At 39.4% G+C, this 20,464-nt stretch overlaps 1 long non-coding RNA gene across 1 annotated transcript; it reads right to left on the bottom strand.

The window, feature by feature from the left end:
* Positions 1 to 4,766: 4,766 nt before the first annotated feature.
* LOC117085814 lies at positions 4,767 to 13,045 on the bottom strand. The gene is made up of 3 exons (XR_004438083.1): positions 12,995 to 13,045; positions 5,983 to 5,986; positions 4,767 to 4,883 (listed from the first exon to the last, which is right to left on the bottom strand). It is a non-coding gene; the product is annotated as an uncharacterized LOC117085814 (long non-coding RNA).
* Between the last annotated feature and the right edge of the window lie 7,419 nt (positions 13,046 to 20,464).

Here is a 20,464-nt window from a genome sequence, read left to right as displayed (position 1 = left end):
ATTGTTGAGCTCCCAGTTGTGAATGAGAACATGCGGTGTTTGATTTTCTGTTCCTGTGTTAGTTTGCTGACAATGATGGTTTCCAGCTTCATCCGTGTCCCTGCAAAGGACATGAACTCATCCTTTTTTATGGCTGCATAGTATTCCATGGTATATATGTGCCACATTTTCTTTATCCAGTCTATCATTGATGGGGAGTTGGGTTGGTTCCAAGTCTTTGCTATTGTGAATAGTGCTGCAATAAACATATGTGTGCATGTGTTCTTTACAATAGAATGATTTATAATCCTTGGGGTATATACCCAGTAATGGGATTGCTGGGTCAAATGGTATTTCTGGTTCTAGATCCTGAGGAATTGCCACACTGTCTTCCACAGCAGTTGAACTAATTTACACTCCCGTCAACAGTGAAAAAGCATTCCTATTTCTCCACATCCTCTCCAGCATCTGTTATTTCCTGACTTTTTAATGATTGCCATTCTAACTGGAGTGAGATGATATCTCATTGTGGTTTTGATTTGCATTTCTCTAATGAACAGTGATGATGAGTTTTTTTTCATATGTTTGTTGGCCGCATAACTGTCTTCTTTTTCTATTTTTATTTTTTATGATTATTATACTTTAAGTTCTAGGGTACATGTGCATAACGTGCAGGTTTGTTACATGTGTATACTTGTGCCATGTTGGTGTGCTGCACCCATCAACTCGTCAGCACCCATCAACTCGTCATTTACATCAGGTATAACTCCCAATGCAATCCCTCCCCCCTCCCCCCTCCCCATGATAGGCCCCGGTGTGTGATGTTCCCCTTCCCAAGTCCAAGTGATCTCATTGTTCAGTTCCCACCTATGAGTGAGAACATGCGGTATTTGGTTTTCTGTTCTTGCAATAGTTTGCTGAGAATGATGGTTTCCAGCTGCATCCATGTCCCTACAAAGGACACAAACTCATCCTTTTTTATGGCTGCATAGTATTCCATGGTGTATATGTCCACATTTTCTTAATCCATTCTATCACTGATGGACATTTGGGTTGATTCCAAGTCTTTGCTATTGTGAATAGTGCCACAATAAACATACGTGTGCATGTGTCTTTATAGCAGCATGATTTATAATCCTTTGGGTATATACCCAGTAATGGGATGGCTGGGTCATATGGTACTTCTAGCTCTAGATCCTTGAGGAATCGCTATACTGTTTTCCATAATGCTTGAACTAGTTTACAATCCCACCAACAGTGTAAAAGTGTTCCTATTTCTCCACATCCTCTCCAGCATCTGTTGCTTCCATTCTAACTGGTGTGAGATGGTATCTCATTGTGGTTTTGATTTGCATTTCTCTGATGGCCAGTGATGATGAGCGTTTTTTCATGTGTCTGTTGGCTGTATGAATGTCTTCTTTTGAGAAATGTCTGTTCATATCCTTTGCCCACTTTTTGATGGGGTTGTTTGTTTTTTTTTCTTGTAAATTTGTTTGAGTTCTTTGTAGGTTCTGGATATTAGCCCTTTGTCTGATGAGTAGATTGCAAAACTTTTCTCCCATTCTGTAGGTTGCCTGTTCACTCTCATGGTAGTTTCTTTTGCTATGCAGAAGCTCTTTAGTTTAATTAGATCCCGTTTGTCAATTTTGGCTTTTGTTGCCATTGCTTTTGGTGTTTTAGACATGAAGTCCTTGCCCATGCCTGTGTCCCAAATGGTATTACCTAGATTTTCTTCTAGGGTTTTTGTGGTATTAGGTCTAACATTTAAGTCTCTAATCCATCTTGAATTAATTTTCGTATAAGGAGTAAGGAAAGGATCCAGTTTCACCTTTTACTTATGGCTAGCCAATTTTCCCAGCACCATTTATTAAATAGGGAATCCTTTCCCATTTCTTGTTTTGTCAGGTTTGTCAAAGATCAGATGGCTATAGATGTGTGGTATTATTTCTGAGGACTCTGTTCTGTTCCATTGGTCTATATCTCTGTTTTGGTACCAGTACCATGCTGTTTTGGTTACTGTAGCCTTGTAGTATAGTTTGAAGTCAGGTAGTGTGATGCCTCCAGCTTTGTTCTTTTGACTTAGGATTGTCTTGTCAATGTGGGCTCTTTTTTGTTTCCATATGAACTTTAAAGCAGTTTTTTCCAATTCGGTGAAGAAAGTCATTGGTAGCTTGATGGGAATGGCATTGAATCTATAAATTACCTTGGGCATTATGGCCATTTTCACGATATTGATTCTTCCTATCCATCAGTATGGTATGTTCTTCCATTTGTTTGTGTCCTCTTTGATTTCACTGAGCAGTGGTTTGTAGTTCTCCTTGAACAGGTCCTTTACATCCCTTGTAAGTTGGATTCCTAGGTATTTTATTCTCTTTGAAGCAATTGTGAATGGAAGTTCATTCATGATTTGGCTCTCTGTTTGTCTGTTACTGGTGTATAAGAATGCTTGTGATTTTTGCACATTAATTTTGTATCCTGAGACTTTGCTGAAGTTTCTTATCAGCTTAAGGAGATTTTGGGCTGAGACAATGGGATTTTCTTTTTTTTTTTTTTTTTTTTTTTTTTTTTTTTTTTGAGGCGGAGTCTCGCTCTGTCGCCCAGGCTGGAGTGCAGTGGCCAGATCTCAGCTCACTGTAAGCTCCGCCTCCGGGTTTACGCCATTCTCCTGCCTCAGCCTCCCGAGTAGCTGGGACTACAGGCGCCCGCCACCTCGCCCGGCTAGTTTTTTTGTATTTTTAGTAGAGACGGGGTTCACCGTGTTAGCCAGGATGGTCTCGATCTCCCGACCTCGTGATCCGCCCGTCTCGGCCTCCCAAAGTGCTGGGATTACAGGCTTGAGCCACCGCGCCCGGCCGACAATGGGATTTTCTAAATATACAATCATGTCATCTGCAAACGGGGACAATTTGACTTCTTCTTTTCCTAACTGAATACCCTTGATTTCTTTCTCTTGCCTGATTGCCGTAGCCAGAACTTCCAACACTATGTTGAATAGGAGTGGTGAGAAAGGGCATCCCTTTCTTGTGCCAGTTTTCAAAGGGAATTTTTCCAGGTTTGCCCATTCGGTATGATATTGGCTGTGGGTTTGTCATAAATAGCTCTTATTATTTTGAGATATGTTCCATCAACACCGAATTTATTGAGAGTTTTCAGCATGAAGGGCTGTTGAATTTTGTCAAAGGCCTTTTCTGCATCTATTGAGATAATCATGTGGTTTTTGTCTTTGGTTCTGTTTATATGCTGGATTACGTTTATTGATTTGCGTATGTTGAACCAGCCTTGCATCCCAGGGATGAAGTCCACTTGATCATGGTGGATAAGCTTTTTGATGTGCTGCTGGATTCAGTTTGCCAGTATTTTGTTGAGGATTTTTGCATCGATGTTCATCAGAGATATTGGTCTAAAATTCTCTTTTTTTGTTGTATCTCTGCCAGGCTTTGGTATCAGGATGATGTTGGCCTCATAAAATGAGTTAGGGAGGATTCCCTCTTTATCTATTGATTGAAATAATTTCAGAAGGAATGGTACCAGCTCCTCCTTGTACCTCTGGTAGAATTCAACTGTGAATCCATCTGGTCCTGGACTGCAGAAGATAGAATATTGCTGAACAGCGAGTGTACCTGTCTGATTCTTGCTTTGGAAGCTTCCTCTCAGGGATGTACTCCACCGTGTGAGGTGTGGGGTGTCAGTCTGCCCCTAGTGGGGGATGTCTCCCAGTTAGGATACTCAGGGGTCAGGGACCCACCTGAGCAGGCAGTCTGTCCGTTCTCAGATCTCAACCTCCGTGTTGGGAGATCCACTGCTCTCTTCAAAGCTGTCAGACAGAGTCGTTTGCGTCTGCAGAGGTTTCTGCTGCTTTGTTGTTGTTGTTGTTGTTGTTGTTGTGTAGCTGTGCCCTGTCCCCAGAGGTGGAGTCTACAGAGACAGGCAGGCCTCCTTGAGCTGCTGTGAGCTCCACCCAGTTCGAGCTTCCCAGCGGCTTTGTTTACCGACTTAAGCCTCAGCAATGGCGGGCGCCCCTCCCCCAGCCTGGCTGCTGCCTTGCCCTTAGATGGCAGACTGCTGTGCCAGCAATGACGGAGGCTCTGTGGGTGTGGGACCCTCCCAGCCAGGTGTGGGATATAATCTCCTGGTGTGCCCATTTGCTAAGACCCTTGGTAAAGCGCAGTATTGGGGTGGGAGTTACCTGATTTTCCAGGTGTTGTGTGTCTCAGTTTCCCTGGCTAGGAAAAGGGATACCCTTCCCCCTTGCCCTTCCCAGGTGAGGCGGTGCCTCGCCCTGCTTCAGCTCTCGCTGGTCAGGCTGCAGCAGCTGACCAGCACCGATTGTCCGGCACTCCCTAGTGAGATGAACCCAGTACCTCAGTTGAAAATGCAGAAATCACCTGTCTTCTGTGTCGCTCGCGCTGGGAGCTGGAGACTGGAGCTGTTTCTATTCGGCCATCTTGCTCCGCCCCCCCGACTGTCTTCTTTTGAGAAGTGTCTATTCATATCCTTTGACCACTTTTTGATGGGGTATTTTTTTTTCCTCATAAATTTGTTTAAGTTCCTTGTAGGTTCTGGATATTAGCCCTTCGTCAGATGGATAGATTGTAGAAATTTTCTTCCATTCTTTAGGTTGCCTGTTCACTCTGGTAATAGTTTATTTTGCTGTGTAGAAGCTCTTTAGTTTAATTAGATCCCATATGTCAATTTTGGCTTTTGTTGCCATTGCTTTTGGTGTTTTAAACATGAAGGCTTTGCCCATGCCTACGTCCTGAATGGCATTGCCTATGTTTTCTTCTAGCGTTTTTATGGTGTTAGGTCTTACTTTTAAGTCTTTACTCCATCTTGAGTTAATTTTTGTATATGGTGTAAGGAAGGAGTCTGGTTTCAGTTTTCTGCATATGGCTAGCCAGTTTTCCCTACACCATTAATTAAATAGTTCTCTAGTTCTTCTCTAGTTCTTCCCCGATTGCTTGTTTCAGTTGGGTTTGTCAAAGATCAGATGGTTGTAGATAAGTGGTGTTATTTCTGAGGCCTCTGTTCGGTTCCATTGGCCTGTATATCTATTTTGGTACTAGTAACATGCTGTTTTGGTTACTGTAACCTTGTATAGTTTGAAGTCAGACAGCATATTGCCTCCAGCCTTGTTCTTGCTTAAGATTGTCTTGGCTATATGGGCTTTTTTGGTTCCATATTAAATTTAAAGTATTTTTTTCTAAGTCTGTGAAGAAAGTCAATGGTAGCTTGATGGGAATAACATTGAATCTATATATTACTTTGGGCAGTATGGCCATTTTCACGATATTGATTCTTCCTATCCATGAGCATGGAATGTTTTTCCATTTGTTTGTGTCCTGTTTTATTTCCTTGAGCAGTGGTTTGTAGTTCTTGAAGAGGTCTTTCACATCACTTGTATCACTTATAAGTTGTATTCCTAGGTATTTTATAGTCTTGGTAGCAATTGTGAATGGGAGGTCACTCATGATTTGGCTCTCTGTTTGTCTATTACTGGTGTATAGAAATGCTTGTGATTTTTGCACATTGTTTTGTATCCTGAGACTGCTGAAGTTGCTTAATACCTTAAGGAGTTTTTGGGCTGAGATGATGGGTTTTCTGAAGATACAATCATGCCATCTGCAAAAAGAGACAATTAGACTCCCTCTGTCCCTATTTGAATACCCTTTATTTTTTTCTCTTGCCTGATTGTCCTGGTCAGAACTTCCAATACTCTTGAATAGGTGTGATGAGAGAGGACATTCTTTTCTTGTACCGGTTTTCAAAGGGAATGCTTCCAGCTTTTGCCCATTCAGTATGATATTGGCTGTGGGTTTGTCATAAGCAGCTCTTATGATTTTGAGATATGTCCCACCAATACCTAGTTTATTGAGTATTTTTAGCATGAAGGGGTATTGAATTTTATCAAAGACCTTTTCTGCATCTATTGAGATAATTATGTGGTTTTTGTCGTTGGTTTTGTTTATGTGATGGATTACATTTATTGATTTGTGTATGTTGAACCAGCCTTGCATCAAATGGATGAAGCCAACTTGATCGTGGTGGATAAGCTTTTTGATGTGCTGCTGGATTCAGTTTGCCAGTATTTTATTGAGGATTTTGCATCAATGTTCATCAGGGATATTGGCCTGAAATTTTCTTTTTTTACTTTGCCTCTGCCAGGCTTTGGTGTCCAGTTGATGCTGGACTCATAAAATGAGTTAGGGAGGAGTCCCTCTTTTTCTATGGTTTGGAATCATTTCAGAAGGAATGGTACCAGCTTCTCTTTGTACCTCTGATAGAATTTGTCTGTGAATCCATGTGGTCCTGGGCTTTTTTTTTTGGTTGGTAGGCTATTAATTACAGCCTCAACTTTAGAACTTGTTATTGGTCTATTCAGGGATTCAACTTCTTCCTGGTTTAGTCTTGAGAGGGTGTATGTGTCTAGGAATTTATCCATTTCCTCTAGATTTTCTAGTTTATTTGCATAGAGGTGTTTATCGTATTTTCTGATGGTAGTTTGTATTTTTGTGGGATCAGTGGTGATATCCCCTTTATCATTTTTTATTGTGTCTACTTGGTTCTTTTCTTCTTTGTTAGTCTGGCTATTGGTCTATTTTGTTAATCTTTTCAAAAATATCAGCTCCTGGATTGATTGATTTTTTGAAGGGATTTTCTTGTCTCTAGCTCCTTCTGTTCTGCTGTGATCTATTTCTTGTCCTCTGCTAGTTTTGAATGTGTTTTCTCTTGCGTCTCTAGTTATTTTAATTGGGATGTTAGGGTGTCAATTTTAGATCTTCTCCATTTTCTCCTATGGTCATTTAGGGCTATAAATTTCCCCCTAAACACTGCTGTAGCTGTGTCCCAGGAATTCTGGTACATTGTGTCTTTATTCTCAGTGGTTTCAAAGAACTTATTTATTTCTGCCTTAATTTTGTTATTCACCCAGTAGTCATTCAGGAGCAAGTTGTTCAATTTCCATGTAGCTGTACAGTTTTGAGTGAGTTTCTTAATCCTGAGCTCTAATTTGATTGTACTGTGGTGTGAGAGACTGTTATGATTTCTGTTCTTTTACATTTGCTGAGGAGTGCTTCACTTCCAATTATGTGGTCAATTTTAGAGTAAGTGGTATGTGGTGCTGAGAAAAATGTATATGTTGTTGATTTGGGGTGGAGAGTTCTGTAGATGTCTATTAGGTCCACTTGATCCAGAGCTGAGTTCAAGTCCTGAATATCCTTGTTAATTTTCTGTCTCATTGATCTGTCTCATATTGACAGTGGGGTGTTAAAGTCTTTCCACTATTATTGTGTGGAAGTCTAAGTCTCTTTGCAGGTCTCCAAAAACTTGCTTCATATATCTGGGTGCTCCTGTATTGGGTTCAGATGTATTTAGGATAGTTAACTCTTCTTGTTGCCTTGATCCCTTTACCATTGTGTAATGCCCTTGTCTTTCTTTATCTTTGTTGGTTTAAAGCCTGTTTTTATCAGGGACTAGGATTGCAACCCCTGCTTTTTTTGCTTCCCATCTGCTTGGTAAATATTCCTCCATCCCTTTATTTTGAGCCTATGTGTGTCTTTACACATGAGATGTGTCTCCTGAAAACAGCACACTGATGGATCTTGACTCTTTATCCAATTTACCAGTCTGTGTCTTTTAATTGGGTCACTTAGCCCATTTACATTTAAGGTTAACATTGTTATGTGTGAATTTGATCCTGTCATCATGATGCTAGCTGATTATTTTGCACATTAGTTGATGCAGTTTCTTCATAGTGTCATTAGTCTTTATATCTTGGTATGTTTTTGCAGTGACTGGTACTGGTATTTCCTTTCCACATTTAATGCTTCCTTCAGAAGCTCTTGTAAGGCAGGCCTGTTGGTGAGAAAAATCCCTCAGCATTTGCTTGTCTGGAAAAGATATTTCTCCTTTGCTTATGAAGCTTAGTTTGACTGGATATGAAATTCTGGTTTGAAAATTCTTCTTCTTTAAGAATCTTGAATATTGACCCTCACTCTCTTCTGGCTTGTAGGGTTTCCGCAGAGAGATCCACTGTTAGTCTGATGAGCTTCCCTTTGTGGGTAACCGGACCTTTCTCTCTGGCTGCCCTTTGTATTTTTTCTTCATTTCAACCTTGGTGAATCTGCCTATTATGTGTGTTGGCGTTGCTCTTCTTGAGGAGTATCTTAGTGTCATTCTCTGTATTTCCTGAATTTGAATCTTGGCCTATCTTGCTAGGTTGGGGAAGTTCTCCTGGATAATATTCTGAAGTGTGCTTTCCAATTTGGTTCCATTCTCTCCGTCACTTTCAGGTACACCAATCAATCACAGGTTTGGTCTTTTCACATAGTCCCATATTTCTTGAAATCTTGTTTGCTCCTTTTCATTCTGTTTTCTCTAATCTTGTCTTCATGCTTTATTTCATTAAGTTGATCTTCAGTCTCTGATATCCTTCCTTCTGCTTGATCAATTTGGCTATTGATACTTATGTATGCTTCATGAAGTTCTTGTACTGTGTTTTTCAGCTCCATTAGCTTATTTATGTTCTTCTTTAAACTGGTTATTCTAGTTAGCAGTTCCTATAACCTTTTATCAAGGTTCTTAGCTTCCTTGCATTGGGTTAGAACATGCTCCTTTAGCTTGGTGGAGTTTGTTATTACCCACCTTCTGAAATCTACTTCTGTCAATTCGTCAAACTCATATTCTGTCCAGTTTTGTTCCATTACTATTAAGGAGTTGTGATCCTTTGGAGGAGAAGAGGCGTTCTGGTTTTTGGAATTTTCAGCATTTTGCGCTAGTTATTCCTCATCTTTATGGATTTATCTACTTTTGATATTTGATGCCAAGGACCTTTGGATGGGGTTTTTGCATGGGCATCCTTTTTGTTGATGTTGATATTATTGCTTTCTGTTTGTTAGTTTTCCTTCTAACAGTCAGTCCCCTCTTTTGCAGGTCTGCTAGAGTTTGCTGGAGGTCTACTTTAGGCCCTATTTGTCTGAGTATCACCAGCAGAGGCTTCAGAACAGCAATGATTGCTACCTGTTCCTTCCTCTGGAAGCTTCATCCCAGAGGGGCACCCACCAGATGCCAGCTGGAGCTCTCCTGCATGAGGTGTCTGTTGACCTCTCCCTGTCAGGAGGCACGGTGGTCAGGGACCCACTTGAGGAGCCAGTCTGTCCCTTAGCAGAGCTCAAGCAGTGTGGTGGGAGATCCACTGCTCTCTTCAGAGCCTGCAGACAAGAAAGTTTAAGTCTGCTGAAGCCGCACCCACAGTCACCCCTTCCCCAAGTTGCTCTGTCCCAGCGAGATGGGAGTTTTATCTACAAGCCCCTGACTGGGGCTGCTGCCTTTCTTTCAGAAATGCCCTGCCCAGAGAGGAGGAATCTAGACAGGCAGTCAGTGGCTACAGTGACTTTGCTGGGCTGCAGTGGGGTCCGCTCAGTCCGACCTTCCTTGTGGCTTTGTCTACACTGTGAGGGGAAAACTGCCTACTCAAGCCTCAGTAATGGTGAATGCCCCTTCCTGCACCAAGCTTGAGAGTCCCAGGTAGACTTCAGACTGCTGTACTGGTGAGAATTTCCAGCCAGTGGATCTTAGCTTGCTGGGCTCCATCAGGCTGGGACCCACTGAGCCAGACCACTTGGCTCCATGGCTTCAGCCCCCTTTCCAGGGGTGCGAACAGTTCTGTCTCACTGGCATTCCAGGCGCTGCTGGGGTATGATATGAAAAAAAAAAAAAAAAAAGACTCCTGCAGCTAACTCAGTGTCTGCCCAAATGGCCACCCAGTTTTGTGCTTGAAATCCAGGACCCTGGTGGTGTAGGCACCTGAGGGAATCTCCTTGTCTGTGAGTTGCAAAAAAACATGAGAAAGGCATAGTATCTGGGCCAGATAGCACCATCCCAGCACAGTTTCTCACAGCTTCCCTTGGCTAGGGGAGGGAGTTCCCCGATCCCTTGTGTTTCCCAGGTGAAGTGATGCCCCACCTGCTTCTGCTCTCCCTCCATGGGCTGCCGCCACTATCTAACCAGTCCCAATGAGATGAACCAGGTACCTCAGTTGGAAATGCAGAAATCACTCTCCTTCTGCATTGGTCTCGCTGGGAGCTGCAGACTGGAGCTGTTCCTATTCTGCCGTCTTGCCCGGATCCTTCTTTTTTTGCTTGTTATGCTTAAATACCTAGCAAAATTCTGAAAAAAATAGTTATTGTTGAAAAGAAAAAAATGGGCAAGCTATAAATGATTCACCTTTCCACCAAGCCCCACAATACAACTGATTGGAGTCACATTGTTTGAATAAACTAGGAAAAAGTCAGGATATATCAAATACCATGTGTATTTGCATATTTTTATATATACTAATGTCCCACCTTCACTCAACTCTGGTTGATTGTCATTGACAATAGAAAATTTTGAAAGGAAAAGATGATAATACATTCTCATAAAAATCAACATGGAAAGGAAGAGTTTTGCTATCCTAATGCAATTTGTTTTAACTTCACTAGCAGATAGGAGGCAGATTAAGCATGTTTCCTCTTGACATTGTTTGCATAAATTTCAGCAAGAAAATGCAGGATGTGTTCCTTTGGCCTTTTACTGTATTTGACGAGGTTTTGGAGTCAGAGTCTTTAGAAAAATGAAAATCCTAGTAGTCTTTGAAAGAGATCGATGATCCTTAGTAAAGGATAATGCAACCAAAGAGCCAAACATTCTCTTGCTTTTTAATATATGTTAAATTCCAATTTGTGAGGGATGACTCAGGTAGTCTTACAAACTACTAATGAGGATTTGTTTGTAGTTTGCAATATATATTCAGCTCCATGAGAAAACATGATGCTTTCTCTGCTCCCCTGTCCTTTTCTCATCTTTAGGTCCCAGCTTAGCCATTACTTCGCTGAGGAAGACCACCCTGACACTGTTCTTTATCCATCAATAAGAACAAAAAGAATGCTGGGCATTCGTTTCACACATTCCCATGAAATACTATCATTACCTCTTTTGTAGGACTTATTACTTGATAGGCAGTCAAGTCTCTTCAGTTGTACACACACACACACACGCACACACACACACACATTCCTTAAGTGCACGGGCTGAAATTTGTTCACTCATTATATCCTCAATGCCTAGAACTTGCCTGGAACAAAATACATGGTCAATAAATATTTTATGAAAAAAATGTTTAAAGAAAGTGAAAGAATTACAAAATCATCTATATACACAGTCATAGACATATCAAATATATGCTTTTCAGTAGTAAACTACCTAATGGAGATTTTTTAAATCATGTAATTAATTAAATGAGAGTACAGCACAAAGGAGGATATTTAAATATATATGAGAAAAACATATATGTAATAGAATATTTCTATTTCTTATTTCTGATGACAATGATTAGAAATTTTGGTAACAATAATAGAAAAGTGTTTATATGCTGCTGGAAAAAAAAGGTGTAGTTTAAGTCTTGCACAAAATGTGTCATGGAAACCACCTTAATTTCAAGATATTTGGGATGGACATCAACAAACACCATTGATATATTCAATGTTTGAGGCTTTAATTAGGACAAATGAAAACATGAATCTAGTTTGGAAATCATCTTTAATTAGGCTGTAGTGGTAAGAGGTCAAGAGCAGGTGGAATGATTGTCTCCATAGAGATATGTTAACTGATTATAGGCAAATCATGTATTCACTTAAGCCTTACTTATGTAATAAACAGTATATAAATCATAGTAACAATAAACACTGTAATAATAGCACTATCAGAGTAATAGTAATAACACTATAATAATAACAAAATCATAGTAATAATCATATTAATTAATTTAGTATTGTAAATCATAGTAATAATAACACTATCTGTCCAACTGCATGATAGATTTGGCACATAAATGACCTTTTCTTTTCTTTTTTAAAATTATGCTTTAAGTTCTGGGTTACATGTGCAGAACATGCAATTTTGTTACATAGGTGTACACATGTCATGGTGGCTTGATGCACCCATCAGCCCTTCACCTACATTAGGTATGTCTCTTAATGCTATGCCTCCCCTAGCCCCCCACCCCCGACAGACCCTGGTGTGTGATGTTCCCCCCGCTGTGTCCATGTGTTCTCATTGTTCAGCTCCCACTTATGAGTGAGAACATGTGGTGTTTGGTTTTCTGTTCTTGGGTTAGTTTGCTGAGAATTATGGTTTCCAGCTACATCCATGTCCCTGCAAAGGACATGAACTCATCCTTTTTTTATGGCTGCATATAAACATATATGTGCATGTGTCTTTGTAGTAGAATGATTTATAATCTTTGGGGTATATACTCAGTAATGGGATTGCTGGGTCAAATAGTATTTCTTTCTAGATCCTGGAGGAATCACTACACTATCTTCCACAATGGTTGAACTAAGTTACATTCCCATCAGCAGTGTAAAAGCGTTCCTATTTCTCCACATCCTCTCCAGCATCTGTTGTTTCCTTGCTTTTTAATGATCATCATTCTCACTGGAGTGAGGTGGTATCTCATTGTGGTTTTGATTTTCATTTCTCTAATGACCAGTGATGATGAGCTTTTTTTTCATATGTTTGTTGGCTGCATAAATGTCTTCTTTTGAGAAGTGTCTGTTCATATCCTTTGACCACTTTTTGATGGGGTTGTTTGTTTTTTTCTTGTAAATTTGTTAAAGTTCTTTGTAGATTCTGAATATTAGCCCTTTGTCAGATGGATACATTGCAAAAATTTTCTCCCATTCTGTAGGTTGCCTATTCACTCTGATGATAGTTTCTTTTGCTGTGCAGAAGCTCTTTAGTTTAATTAGATCCCATTTGTCAATTTTGGCTTTTGTTGCCATTGCTTTTGGTGTTTTAAACATGAAGCCTTTGCCCATGCCTATGTCCTGAATGGCATTGCCTAGGTTTTCTTCTAGGGTTTTTATGGTTTTAGGTCTTACTTTTAAGTCTTTACTCCATCTTGAGTTAATTTTTGTATAAGGTGTAAGGAAGGGGTCTAGCTTCAGTTTTCTGCATATGGCTAGCCAGTTTTCTGAACACCATTAATTAAATAGGGAATCCTTTCCCCATTGCTTGTGTCAGGTTTGTCAAAGATCAGATGGTCTTTTTTTTGCTCGGTATGTTTTACTCAAGATTCAAGATTTAAGTTTCACTTCAACTGTCACCTCCATGATGAAGACTTCTCTGAGCTGTCCAACAGAGTTAGTTCATTCTTCCTCTGGTTGTCCTAGGTCTTCATGCATACCGCACTTCTCACACTTTTTGTGCTTTAAATATAAGCTGTCTGTTTCCTACCTAGACTATGTATAATGAATGAAAGGGTGGATGGAATTATATATATATATATATATCCATATAATAAATTTATATGGAGATATAATAAATAATTTATATGGAGATATAATAAATAATTTATATGGAGATATAATTAATAAATTAGCACATGAGTAGACACCAAAGAAGATAATAAAATAGCACATACTTTAGAAAATTTAAAGAACTTGGGACATAAATATAAGATAGTATTATCACTAGTGTTTCGTGTTGGCTTCACTGAAGAAACATAGCAAGATCCACAAGAGTGCCCCAGCCTGTTCATAGGCAGATGCTTCCCTTTATATACTGTGAAAATTTATTTACCTTTTTCTTCTGACAAGGAGAAGAATAGCATAGGCACAAAAGCATGGGCTCTGGGGTTAAACTGATTGAGCTAAAATTTTTATACTACCACTTGCTTCCTGTATGAATTTGTATCAACTTCAGTCTCTCACTTCCTTCTTTTTTTATAAGATTGGGATAACATTGCCTACCTCTCAGATTGTTGTTGTTAAAAATTAAATGAGATAATTAATTAAATGAGATAATTCTTAATATACTTAGCAAAAGGCATAATGTAGATGCTCAGTAAATGGTACTTTTTATTTTTATTATGAATAAATTGACTAATTTCTCAAGACCTTACTCATTCATTGAGAGCAAACATTTATTGAGTGCCTATTGTGTGTTCAACACGTTTCAGAAGGTAGAAATACTTATTAAAAAGGCAAAAGAGATTCATGTCCTGTAGGAGCTTACATTTTACAGTACAGAGAGACAAACAGTGAAGAAATGGACAAAAATCTTAAACAGACTGTGAAAAGCACTGTGAAGAAACAGAGTTATATGAAAGAGAATAAGCAGAGGTGGATCACTTAGGATGAGGTAGCCATGGAAAGCTTCTCTCAGAAAGCAACTGGGACCTAAATGACAGGAAGGAACCAGCCTTGTGAAGAGCCAGTGAAATGCATTCCAGGCCAAGTTCAAAGAACATGAAGTGGGAAATGACTTGTCATCTTCAGTGAACAGAAAAGAGGCCAGGATATGGCTGAGGCACAGGAAGTGAGGGTGAGAGTGGTAAAAGGTATTGTTGGAAAATAAGCCAGGAGCAGATCATAAGGCTCATGATAAGGAACTTTGAATTCATTTTAAGGGGAATAGAATGCACTGAAGGGTTTGAAGCAGGGTAGTGGTATGTTATATGTTTTTTTAAAAATCAACATGGAGGCTGTATAAAGATGCAGAAAGAAAGGAAAGAATGGAAACAGGAATGGCAGTTAGGAGCTTTTGCAAAGTTCCAGCTGAAAGATGATAAAGCTTTGATCAGAATGGTAGCAGAGAAGGTAATAAGAGCTGATTCAAGGTATCTTCTGGGTGTCAGTCTGATAGAATTTACTAACATTAGATTCAGGAGAGGTCAGGGTGAGAGAAAAAAGGATAAATAAGAATGATTCATAAGTTTTTGCTTTAACCAACTGGGTGGATGGTAGATTGGATGGTTAATTACACAGGGAAGCCTAAGGAAGCAGCAGATGGGAGTGGGAGGTAGAAAGTCAGGAAATCCATTTTGGATATTTTGACTCATAGATGAAAACATGAAATAGATATTTTTCATAATACTATTGAGTTTAAGGAAACATTTATATTGGAAACAAATGTAAATGTAATTAGTACACAAATGGTATCTAAGTCTTGGAATGGGATAAAATCACTTAGGGAAGTAGCTTTCAATTTTGACTACATATTAGATTCCCCTGGGGAACTTTTGAATACAAATGGCTAGATCCCAGCCCTGATCAATTGAATAAGAAGCCCTAGGGTGTTAGTTGGACATCAATATTAAAAAATAAACCTTTAGGTTAATTCTGACCCATTCATGAGTGCTGAGAACCACTGACCCAGGGAGAGATTTTAGAAAGAGAAGAGAAAGTGGCCCTAGATTGAGCTCTGAGACACTACAATGCTTAGAGAACTAAGATTCCCAGTAAAGGAAACTAACAAGGAGCAGCCCAAAAGACTGAAAATAGACAAACTTGGTACCCTCAAGAGAGGAAAGGGTTTAAAATAGTGTGGCTAACTGGTTTCAATGTTACTAAGAGGTCAAGTAAGCTGAGGACAGATGTAGTGTTTCAAAATTTATTTTTCATTGAAGCATAATGTATACATAATAAAGTGCACTGTATACATCTTAAGTGGACATTTTGATTACTTTGTGTGCATGTAGACACTGGAGTAACTGCCAGTCAGATCCCGATATGAAACTTTCCAACACCTAAAAGGATCTTTTGTTTCTCTTCCAGATTCATGTCTCCCTCACCTCTAGGAAGAAAGCAATTTTCTAATTATATAGTCATGAATTAGTTTTGCCCATTTTAAACTCCTTATAAAAATAATTATACAATGTATACTGTTGTGTCTGGCTATTTTTGCTCAGCTTTATTTCTCTGAGCTTCATCCATGTTATTCCATATATCAACAGTTTATTCTTTTCTGTAGCTCCATAATTTTCAATTGCATAAACTTAGTGAATATAATTCATCTAGTCTCCCATTGATAGATATTTGGGTTGCTTCCAGTTTATTGGCACTTACCAATAAAGCTGTTATAACCATTCTATACATGGTTTTTGATGGACATACATTTACTTTTCTACTGGGTATTTTTCTAGGAATGGAATTGCTGGTTCCTTACGATAGGTCTACACCTGACTTGAGAAGATCCTGCCACCCAGTTTTCCAGAGTAGTTATACAAACTTATACCCTCTCCAGCAATAAATGGGAGTTCCAATATTCCATACACTCACCAATACTTAGTATTGTCAATCTTTTAATTTGTAGCAATTCCGGTGGATGTGAAGTGGTATTTCATTGTAGTTTCACTTTGCCTTTCTTGATAAATAATGAGAGGCTTTTTTTTTTGTGAGACAGAGTTTTGCTCTTGTCACCCAAGCTGGAGTGCAATAGTGCAATCTTGGCTCACTGCAACCTCCGCCTCCTGGGTTCAAGTGATTCTCTTACCTCAGCCTCCTGAGTAGTTGGGATTACAGGTGCCTGCCACCATGCCCCGCTAATTTTTTGTGTTTTTAGTAGAGACGGGGTTTCACCATGTTGGTCAGGCTGATCTTGAACTCCTGACCAATGAGAAACAATGAGAACATTTAACATACTTACTGGGCATTTAGCTATCCTCTTAGTAACGTCCCTATTCAAAACTTTTGGCCAATTGTATTGATTTGTTTTTCTTTTTCTTTCTTTCTTTCTTTATTTTTTTTTTCAGACAGAGTCTCACTCTGTTGTCCAGGCTGAAGTGCAGTGGCACAACCTTAGCTCACTTCAACCTCTGCCTCTTTGGGTTCAAGCAATTCTGCTGCTTCAGCCTCCTAAGCAGCTGTGATTACAGGCATGCGCCACTACGCCTGGCTAATTTTTGTATTTTTAGTAGCAATGGGGTTTCACCATGTTGGCCAGGCTGGTCTTAAACTCCCAGCCTCAAGTGATCCACCTGCCTCGGCCTCCCAAATGCTGGGATTACAGATATGAGCCACACATGACCAACTTGTTTTTCTTTTAATTGTTGATTTGCAGAAATTCTGTATATAATTTGGATATCGATCATTTGTTAGATGCATATGTTGTGAATGTTTTCTTCTAGTTTCTCAGTGTCTTGCTTTTACATTCTTTTAATGTTATATTTTGATGGGAAGAACATTAATTTTAATAAAAACCATTTCTTCAGTTCTCTTATCGTACTTTTAATGTCATATGTAAAAATCTTTGTCTACATCAAGGTCATGAAGTTATGTTTTTCTCTATAAACTTTATTGTTTTACCTTTTGTATTTAGGCCTCCCCAGCAATGCACCTACACTCATGCACACAAAATGTTACCTATGATTTCTGAGGACTTGTGCAGATTCCATGAAGTCCACACATGTTGAGAGAATCTGTTCTAGCTGGGCTACCATCTCTTAGGAATCAACCCATTTATAATGTAGATTATGTTTCTCTTTCTAGGGTCTCACTCTGTGACTCAGGCTGGAGTGCAAAGGTGCAATCATGGCTCATTGCAGACTCAATCTTGTGGGCTCAAGTGATCCTCCCACCTCAGTCTACTGAGTAGCTGGGATGACAGCTGTGTGCCCCCTGGCTAATTTTTGTATTTTTTTGTAGAGATGGAATGTCACCGTGTTGCCCAGGCTGGTCTGAAACTCCTGGACTCAAGAAATCCTCCTGCCTCAGCTCCAAAGTGCTGGGATTACAGGCATAAGACAGCCTGCCTGGCCTTGAATCATTTTTATACACTCACATCCTTTGTCTTTACATTCAATCAGTCCCCAAGTCTACTGCTGATCTTTGATGCTTTTTTTTTTTCAATAATTTTCATTCCTCATTCCCTTTTTTGTTCTAGGCTTTTATTACACTTCAGCTATGATTTTTGCTGTCACTCTTGACTGGTATTCTAGACACTAATTTTCCATTATTCAGTGCATTAGCAAACTGTGGCTCAATTTACAGTTCAAGTCCAGTTGTATCACCTTTGGCTTGAAAATTAGAAATGGCTATCACTGTCCCATGAATAGAGTTTAAATAGCAAAGAATGTATTTCATTCAACAAATAGGCATTTTTAGAGAATCCCCTCCATTCTAGGAAATAAGAGTATTCCTAAAATTCCCAACCCCAGTTGATCCCTCTGCTTCCTGTGACCTCCAATTTCCCCTTGGTAACTATAAAACTCATCTTGGCCCTTAAATCTCTATAGTTTTATATTGCTTCTTAATGACTTCAGAGCATGCCCTATTAGTTCAAGAAAATGAACTTCATTAGAATACACATATATATCACTACAGAACACATTAGTATTTTAGATATTAATTAGCTTATTTCCTTCATCATTTCACAAATACATGAGACAACTCTAGGGGCTTAGAAAATGAATTTATTTGATTGTCTTCATTAATTTCCAGAGTCTTTTTTTTTTTTTTTTTTTGAGGCGGAGTCTCGCTCTGTCTCCCGGACTGGAGTGCAGTGGCCGGATCTCAGCTCACTGCAAGCTCCGCCTCCCGGGTTTACGCCATTCTCCTGCCCTCAGCCTCCCGAGTAGCTGGGACTACAGGCGCCCGCCACCTCGCCCAGCTAGTTTTTGTATTTTTAGTAGAGACGGGGTTTCACCGTGTTAGCCAGGATGGTCTCGATCTCCTGACCTCGTGATCCACCCGTCTCGGCCTCCCAAAGTGCTGGGATTACAGGCTTGAGCCACCGCGCCCGGCCGAGTCTTTTGTTTTTTAAACTCATTTGTGGGCAACTGATTACATTGTCATCACAACTCTTCTTAGAAACTTAGGGTGACCTTTGTCACTCTGAATAGTTGACAGTGACATTATGAAGAGAAGACATTTGTAACCCGAAGTTCGTGTAAATTTGTGTGAATTTCTAAGATGAGTAGTTTCATAGCTCCCATTAGACTCTCAAATTTATCCTTCACCAGTAAAAAGGTTAAGAATTATAAAGACTGTAACAATCTTTCAAATAACAATTACAAAATGCTCAATAAGTGCATGAGTGAGATCGAGTGACAATGAAAAGCTGAAAGAAGAATACTCAGGATGATAGAAGGATTTTCTGTAGGTAAAAAATATCACGCAAAAGGTTATTTTATACGCATTACGAAGTCAAAGTCAGCATTTAAGAATAGGTCATAAATGTGATAATGATTATTTCTGTAACTATTTTAGAGTACTAAAATATTACAGTGAAACAAGGAATATTTTGAAAACATATAAAAGGCATATATATATATATAATTATATATATATATATAATATCATCAAGAGAAAAATCCCATTATCAACAAAGTCTGATATTTTATATTAAAAAATAGTGATGGCAATACAATAATAGAAAAAAATCCGGAGCCTTGCATCTAGTAAGATCTTCTTTATTGTTTCTATGATTTAAGAGTAAACATCCTAAAGTGTACCATGATTTTAGAATAAATCCAGTTGATTGTAGGAAGGCAGAGACAGAAGGTGAATGAGTTTAGAGATTTGATTGAGTAAGTTGCTGACATCTTTAGGGTCAGACAGTAAGATTTTTTTCCCATTCACAGTACAGCTGGGATTTCTTTCTGTTGGTTACATGGGATTCTAGAGGAGTAGGCTAAATGACTACAAATAAAGAAAAGAGATTTCACAATTAATCACACTTAAAAGTACTATCAGGTCTTTGTAAAACCACATTTTACTAGAAAAGAATGTGTATCTTAATTATTTATGTTATTATTGGTGAAAGTCAGTTGGCCTTAACATGTATAGCTTCTAGAAGAAAGACCACTTGCATATTACCAAAATGGAAAAGGTCCACGTCGGAGTAGCTCAACTACACCTGGCAAGTTATTCGGTGCCCTTCTATGAACAGACTGAGATTAGAGGTGGGACAATATTTTTATTCCTAATCTTTAAGGCAACAGTAAAATAGATTGTTAAAAATCAAACCGGATCTGTTTTGTTGACTTTTCTGAAGGGATTATGATAGGTGTGTTTTAGAACTTCTAGACAAAGACCAGTCTGGGTGGCTGGCTAGTCTCCTACTCTGGCCAATTTATCCTAAGTTGATCCCTTGGGTCTAGTGATAAGGGTGTTGACCCCCCCTTAGACTGAACAAGGTTTAGCCCTAATCCTGCCTAGGTCTGCCTGCCACCCTACCCCCAACATCACTTGGGTAAGAAAAGTTTTCAAGGAGTCCCTGACACAAAGGAGGCAAGTGGAGAGCCAAGAAAGGAAGCTGAGGAGGCTTTGGCCAAGACAGGGAATTGTAAAAAACTACTTCGGGGAGAGAAAACTCTGGATGCTCTGACTATGAATTTATGGACAGAATCTGCTGCCCCAAGCAATACCCAAGTAATATGACAGAAGCATGAAGGTAAAATTGTCTTTGGCTCTGTCATATGATGACTAGAGTAGGTTAAACAGACTCAAGAACATTAAGGTTTCATTAGTTTTAGAAAACACTTTGTACATTATATGTGCTTTTACTTGCATTATTATATGCCATCTTCAAAGCCAATCTGTGAGGTAGCCATTAAATGTCATTGGTTTACAAGTGTTAACACCAGCTCAGGCAGGCCCATTGGCCTCAGGGCATGCAGCTGGAGACTGGAGGAGCTAGGAGCAGGGTTTCTGCTCACGGACTTAGT

This window comes from Trachypithecus francoisi, unplaced genomic scaffold, assembly GCF_009764315.1.
Source record: "Trachypithecus francoisi isolate TF-2019V2 unplaced genomic scaffold, Tfra_2.0 Contig00586, whole genome shotgun sequence".
In the NCBI taxonomy this organism is placed as follows: domain Eukaryota; kingdom Metazoa; phylum Chordata; class Mammalia; order Primates; family Cercopithecidae; genus Trachypithecus; species Trachypithecus francoisi.
This window is presented reverse-complemented; position numbering and strand designations above follow the sequence as displayed.